This window comes from Odocoileus virginianus, chromosome 14 (assembly GCF_023699985.2).
Source record: "Odocoileus virginianus isolate 20LAN1187 ecotype Illinois chromosome 14, Ovbor_1.2, whole genome shotgun sequence".
Classification (NCBI taxonomy): domain Eukaryota; kingdom Metazoa; phylum Chordata; class Mammalia; order Artiodactyla; family Cervidae; genus Odocoileus; species Odocoileus virginianus.
The window spans coordinates 65,697,749-65,705,173 of NC_069687.1; the positions used below are offsets into that span (position 1 = coordinate 65,697,749).

Here is a 7,425-nt window from a genome sequence, read left to right on the forward strand (position 1 = left end):
TTCATTGGAAGGACTGATGCTGAAGCTGAAACTCCAACACTTTGGCCACCTGATGTGAAGAACTGACTCACTGGAAAAGACCCTGATGCTGGGGAAATTAAAGGCGGGAGAAGGGGATGACAGAGGATGAGATGGTTGGATGGCATCACCGACTCGATGGATATGAGTTTGAGCAAGCTCTGGTAGTTGGTAATGGGCAGGGAGGCCTGGCGTGCTGCAGTCCATGGGGTCACAAAGAGTTGGACACGACTGAGCGACTGAACTGAACTGAGCTGAGAACCCTCAGAGGGAGTGAGGGCCTGCTGATACCTTATGTTTGGTTTCCAGCCCCTGGAACTGTGAGAGAATAAATTCCTGCTGTTTAAGCCACTCAGTATGTGGCACTTTGTTGAGGCTGCACTAGGATATGAATACACTGGCTGTCTCAGATCTTAGAGAAAGGAGCACCATGATCAATTTATGATGTCTGCATGGTCGAGGAAGGAAGGGTGGCAGGCACATAAGTTATCAGCCAACTTTGACTTAGATCAACCAAAACTCTTGGTTGGGGGATTCTTCTGTGTCAGCAGATACCAGATCATTCTATCACAGTCATTCAGTACCAAAGGGTCCAGAAATCCATCAAGATTTCTTGCTTTGGCTGAGGGGAGGAGGTGGAGGTGTGGGAAACAACAGTAGATTCACTGTCAGTGACTGGGGGAGATCATCCTGAAAGTGGAAAATGTTTTGGGAACTTGGGAGAAGTGAAGCATCCTACAGCTGGTCATCTTTTTCATTCCCCCTCCTGCCTCTTCTCTGTGGGACCATAGAGAATCTTTCAGAGAAGACAGGCCTGATGTTGGGATGTCATCTTGCAGTCCATCCTGCCTCCTGAGAATCTTCCTGGAGTTCTGCTTTTGTTGGAGCCACTCATTCTGATATAACAGTCCTTGCTGCCAGCACCTCCTCATCTCCGTTGAGCCCTTCATATCACCAATGAAACCTTGGTTTTCTTGTTCTGTCCACAGCAAAATGACAGCCAAACTCCTTCCTCCATGTAATGAGGGGGCAGTCCAATGTGGGGAGGACCATTTGGGGACACGGTCTTCTATCCTTTCTTGCTGTGTGATCTTGAAGAACTTTCTATCACTGGCCCTCAGTTTGCTCATCTGCAAAATGGGAAGAAAATAACAATACCTGTTTCAAGGTGTTGTTTTGTGCCCAGTACAGACACTGTACAGAAATATTTAAAAAAAAACCGTTGAGACAGACACACAAAATCAGTTGTTGTACTGAATTCTAGACACTTCTACCTTGTCCTTTGCCATTTTCTTTCCTGGACCTTTAAGTAAGCACCATTTATTGAGTGCTGACTGTGCCGGGCACCGTGTCAACTTACTTAGCCCTCACACCAGCCCACTGAAGCGGGTACTATAGATATGCCCCTTTAACAGATGAGGAGACCAAGAATCACAGAGGACAGCGGTTTGACATAATGAACGGAAGGCCTGTCTGCAGACTGTCCCGGGTCTGAGCCTCTGCACCCCAGTGCTGTGCCCGGACGGGCTGGGGAGCCCTCAGCCGCTGTGGTCCCCTAGGCCACAGACTCTGTAAGGACAGGGAGTGAGCGCCCCGTCTTTCCATCCCAGGCACTCCACGCTGAGTCTGCAGCAGGGTTGCCATCACTAAGCACGTCAGACAAAGTGAATGGTGGAGGGTTTGGAAAAACTGTCTTGTGTTTTAGCCGAGTGGAAGCTTTATGCTCTGACAAAGGAGACCTGAGTTATCGCCCACCTTCTCCCCTTGTGTACTCTCCTCGGCAGCACGTATACTGAACCCGGAATGATGCAGAGAAGGTGGGCGCGGCACCAGCGCAAGGATGACACTCACGCTTGTGAGGCGCTCCTTGTTTGCTGGCTCCCCTGGTGGCTCCGCTGGTGAAGAATCCGCCTGCAATCTGGGAGACCTGGGTTCCATCCCTGGGTTGGGAAGATCCTCTGGAGAAGGGAAAGGCTACCCGCTCCAGTATTCTGGCCTGGAGAATTCCATGGACTGTTTAGTCCATGCGATCACAAACAGTCAGACAGGACTGAGCGGCTCTCACACTTTTCGACTCTTGTATCCTGGGTCAACTTTTGTGTGTGTGTCAGCTGTTTCTTTTGTAAAATGGGGACAATCTTGGACTCTCTGCCTTGGCCTGGAGGGCTCAGTGAAGAACCTTGAGCTGGAATATAGCTGGAGGATGCGGATCTTGTTCACACAGTCCAGCCCCAACAGCGCCCAGCATACAGTAGGTGCAGTGTAAATGACTGCAGGAGTAAATGACTCAGTGCTTTTCTCAGCCATTTTATTAAAATCTGCAAAACCAACTTGACATCGATAGGACCATGTCAAAGCTGAAATCTCTTGCTTTGGAGCAGGGCTCTGCCATCTTCTGTAGGAAGAAGTTGAAAATATGGGGGTTGGTTAGGGCTGGTCCTTTAATTGGGGGCATGCTTACATTAGGTTGGTGCAAAAGTAATTGCAATTTTGGACCATGAATTTTAAATCATTATAACTAGGCTCAAACACATCTTTATTAATCAAAATAGGAACCATTACAATCAACACATTTTTGCCAATGAGAAATATGTTTGTTTATTCCTATAGTGTAAAAACCCATGCCTCTGGATTCAACAAACTCTTGGAAAGCACTTTCTGCCTCCTGCTGGTTATGGAAGTGTTTTCCCTGCAAAATGTTGTCAAGATGCTTGAAGAAGTGGTAGTTGGTTGGTGAGATGTCAGGTGAGTAATGGCAGTTGATGTACAACTTCACAACCCAATTCATTCAACTTTTGAAGCGTTGGTGGTGTGACATGCTGTCAGGCACTGTCGTGGAGAAGAATTGGGCCCTTTCTGTTGACCAATGCTGGCTGCAGGTGTTGTAGATTTTGGTGCATTTCACTGATTTGCTGAGCATACTTCTCACATATAATGGTTTTTCCAGGATTCAGAAAGCTGTAGTGGACCAGATCAGCAGCAGGCCACCAAACAGTGATTTTTTGTTTCAAGTTTGGCTTTGGGAAGAGCTTTGGAGTTTCTTCTTGGTCCAGCTACTGAGCTGGTCATTGCCAGTTGTATGAAACTCACTTTTCATTGCATGTTATAATCCGATTGAGAAATGGTTCATTGTTGCATAGAATAAGAGAAGATGACACTTCAAAAAGATGATTTTTTTGATTTGCAGTCAGCTCACAAGGCACCCACTTCTTGAGCTTTGTCACCTTTCCAATTTGTTTCAAATGCCAAACAACCATAGAGCAGTTGACACTGAGTTCTTCAGCAACTTTGCTTGTTCTCAGTTGGTTGTTGTCAGCTTCCAATGGCTGGTCACTGCACTCCTCATCTTCAAGGGTCACATCTCCTTTGCAAAACTGCTTAAACCATCACTGCGCATTACCAGTTCCTGGGCCAAGGCATTGTTGATGTTACGAGTTGTCCCCACTGTTTTACAACCCATTTGGAACTTGAGTAAGAAAATTGCTCAGATTTGCTTTTTGTTTAACATCATTTCCCTAGTCTAAAATAAATATAAAATAAACAGCAAGTAATGGCTCAGATTGTAAAGAATCTTCCTGCAATGCAAGAGACCCGGATTCAATCCCTGGGTCAGGAAGATACCCTGGAGAAGGGAATGGCTACCCACACCAGTATTCTTCCCTGGAAAATCCCATGGACAGAGGAGCCTGGTGGGCTGCAGTCCATGGGATCGCAAAAAGTTTAACACAACTGAGCGACTGACACATTCAATAAGTCATTAGCAAAAAATAAAGGGAGAAATATACATTAAAATGATGCATAACAAAACCACATTTATTTAAGAATGTATTTCAATATCAAGCTTCCCTGGTGGTTTAGATGATTAAGAATCTGCCCGCTATGTGGGAGATCTGAGATTGATCCCTGGGTTCAGAAGATCCCCTAGTGAAGAGAATGGCAACCCACTCCAGTATTCTTGCCTGGAGAATCCCATGGACAGAGGAGCCTGGTTGACTGAGTGACTAACAGTACTCCTACTCCAGTATCAAACAACAAAGTTCAATAATATAAAAACACAATTACTTTTGCACCAACCTAATATATTTTCCCTCTGCTTTCCTAGAAAGGGTTAAACCTTGGGCGGCTGGGCCTGGGTGTTCTGCAGCTCTGCTTTGCCCCGTTACCTTGCCTCCAGCTGAGTTAGGCCCTGAGTTTACCCATAAACAGGTGCCACGCTCCCCCAAGAAGCTAGCGATCAGGGCTATTCCCAAGCCCAGGCACTGCTTGTGCTCTCCATGTCCCAACCTGCCCACTTGCCTAGGTCTCAGCTGTCTGGGAGGTTACCCTTTTTAGGCAACCTGGCCCCATCCTGGAAACCCCTGTGCTAAGTACTAAGACTTTGGGGGCCTGGAGTGATCACACAGACACACAGAATTGAGGATCAAGTTTCCAGAATCAGTCTTGGGCCAAGCAAACACTGGCAGGTCTCACCAGACCCACCAAGTCTGGGATGATCTGGAGAAACTTCATTTCAGATCTGAGGCAGGTATCTTCCCAAGGCTCCAGGAGCTTCAGTAGCACCTTACTTCTAGTTTCATCTGTCCTATCAGATACTTCCCCCCAGCCAGTCTGTTATTAGGGATAACATCAGGATGTCCTTTGGCCATTCTGCTCACGAGCAGCTGAATTTGTGAGGCTAAGCATGACTCGTGAACCAGTATCACCCACCACTTGCGTTGTATCCCCACCCCTGCCACCTCCCCAACCCAGAGCTAGGAAAGACGTGTATTCCTAAACAGTTAAAAAAAAATCAAAAGAAGAAGATTGTGGCATGTGAAAGTTATCTGACATTAAATTTTGAGTGTCCATAAATACAGTTTTATTGGAATGAGGCCCTTCACTGGTTTCCGTCCCGTCTCCGGCGGCTTTTGTGCTTCACAGAGGTGAGCAGTCGCTAGTCTCTCAGAGCTCGGCACTGCTGGTTGGTACACTGCCAATCAAAGGGATAGTGTAAGTGTCTGTGTCTGCGCAAAAGACACAGTCAAATATGAAGCGCGTGGGGACTTCTCTGGTGGTACAGTGGTTAAGACTCCATACTCCCAATGCAGGGGCACACGTTCGATTCCTCATCGGGGAACTAGATCCTGCAGGCTGCGGGGCCAAAAAGTAAAACAACAAACAACAACAAAAATATATGTAAAGAACAAATTGGGAAGAAATATTTGTGACATATATAATAAAAAATATGCAGCACATGAAATCCACTACAGATCAGCATTAACAGATGAATATTTGCAATTGACTGAGGATACATGACACCCACTTTGAGCCCCAGTTAAATGAAATATTATTCCCCCAGCAGACTCCCATCTTCTCATTACTAGAACTGGATTTCAAAACTTTGGACTCTATTATTCTATTTTTACTGCATTTTTCATTCATAAAAAGTTACACCTTCATCGTATCCTGGATTTTGCCTCTTGGCCTATAGAGCTGAACGTAGAAGCTTGCTGGCCTTTGACTTAAACCACTGGACTGTGCCAGAAATTTAATTATTTTGGTCTCCCAATTCCGCATCTTTGGTTGTCTTACATCCATACAGAGCCTAGGAATCCTTACAGACCATAGTTAAGTCTGGCTTCAAATTTAACCACTTCAAATCTCACCACTCTTACGGGAGCATTAAAGATCAATGGGAGGAGCTGTTAAGACGCGTCATTTGCCCTGCCCTCCTGGATGTCTCTCTTCTCCCCTCCGGGTATATCCAGTCCTCCCTCCACCCCACCCCTTTCTACCCTCAGGGAAGACTCTGACTCATTAAGGCTACATTGATTTTCTTCTCCTCTGCTCAGAATTCCCATAGGAAATATTCAATTCACCCAGGTGGCTTGATTCAATTCATCCTGGTGACTTGATAGATCAACTGATACCAAACAAATGAAACATTAATGTGTGTGTGTGTCTGTGTGTGTGTGTGTTAGTCGCATGGTCATATCCAACTCTTTGCGACCCCATGGAATGCAGCCCACCCAACTCCTCTGTCCATGGGATTCTCCAGGCCAGAATACTGTAGTGGGTTGCCATTCCCTTCTCCAAGGGATCTTCCCGACTCAGGGATCGAACCTGGGTCTCCTGCATTGCAGTACATTCTTTACCGTCTAAATCACCAGGGAAAATTAATTCCCTCCTATTATTAGCAAGCACTGTGCTAGTGGCAAGATCAATGGGAGATTCTATGTGACATAAATTGCTACCCCAGGACCAGCGGCTCCAGGCCCCAGTAAGGAACCTTGAGCCCCATTTAACTTGTGCTCCATCACTTCTTAACAGCGTGACCTTTCTCAGCTGCCCCAATTTTTGAAGTCTGCATTTCCTCGTCTGCAAAAGATGGGACTCAGGTTGGCTTTCCTTCAGGCTAGCCTGAAGAGGTATTTAAAACCAAGTAAGTTGGCAAGAGGGTTCATCTGCAGGGACAATGCTGAGTCCTGCCAACTTCTTCCTGTCTTCCAAGCAGTAAAACCCAGTCCTCTTCATTTCCCCAGCCCCAGGCTGGAACAAAATGTCTCTTTAAGCATTGGGGGCCCCATTCCTCCCCTCCTTCCTTCTCACCCCTCAGCCACATGCCCCCAAGGAATTCTGGAGCAGACTTTCCTCCCAAAGCCCCAGGCTCAGCCAAGCCCAGTTTCTTCATCCAGGATCAATTATTTTTTTCCTTCTTACCTTAAAGAATAATAATGAATCACCCTGTCAACCACAGAGTCCTTTCTATTATTCTCTTTGTCTGCCTTTGGATTTCCTCTTTGGTTGTGCAATTTGGCCTTTACAATATCCTTCCCTTGCTAACAAAAATGAAGCACTCGGGCAGAGATGTTTGGGGATGTTTGTCCCCTCTGGCAGGAATTTGGTGAGTTCTTGATTCTTACTCTCCTACCATGTCCCTATAGCTTCAAATCCTGCTGCCTTCTTCTCTTAAGAATGTCTCAAATCTGTTTCCATCCAAACCCCACCATGCTGTCTGATTCGCTGGCTCTCTCATGCCTCTCTGGTTCCATGTACCCCCCACCCCAGCTTAAATCCTTCTGTGGCTTCCCATCACCCAAAGGATAAAGTCTTAGGTTTCCTTCCATATTGGTAACTCATAGCTGAATCGGACATGCGTGCCTGTGTGCAAAGTCACTTCAGTCATGTCCAACTCTGCGCAACACTATGGACTGAAGCCCACAGGCTCCTCTTTCCATGGGCATTCTTCAGGCAAGATTTCTGGAATGGCTAGCCATGCTCTCCTCCAGGTGATCTTCTAGATTCAGGGATTGAACCTGCATCTCTTACATCTCCTGCACTGGCAGATGGGTTCTTTACCACTAGCGTCACCTGGGAAGCCCAATCTGACATAGTTTTTCCAGAAGAGTCATTTCTAATACTGAATTT

General features: G+C 46.3%; 1 non-coding gene across 1 annotated transcript; it reads left to right on the plus strand.

Annotated features, from left to right (window-relative positions):
- Positions 1 to 1,786: 1,786 nt before the first annotated feature.
- Positions 1,787 to 1,893, plus strand: LOC139038299 (U6 spliceosomal RNA). The gene has a single exon (XR_011491298.1). It is a non-coding gene; the product is annotated as a U6 spliceosomal RNA (small nuclear RNA).
- The last annotated feature ends 5,532 nt before the right edge of the window (positions 1,894 to 7,425 follow it).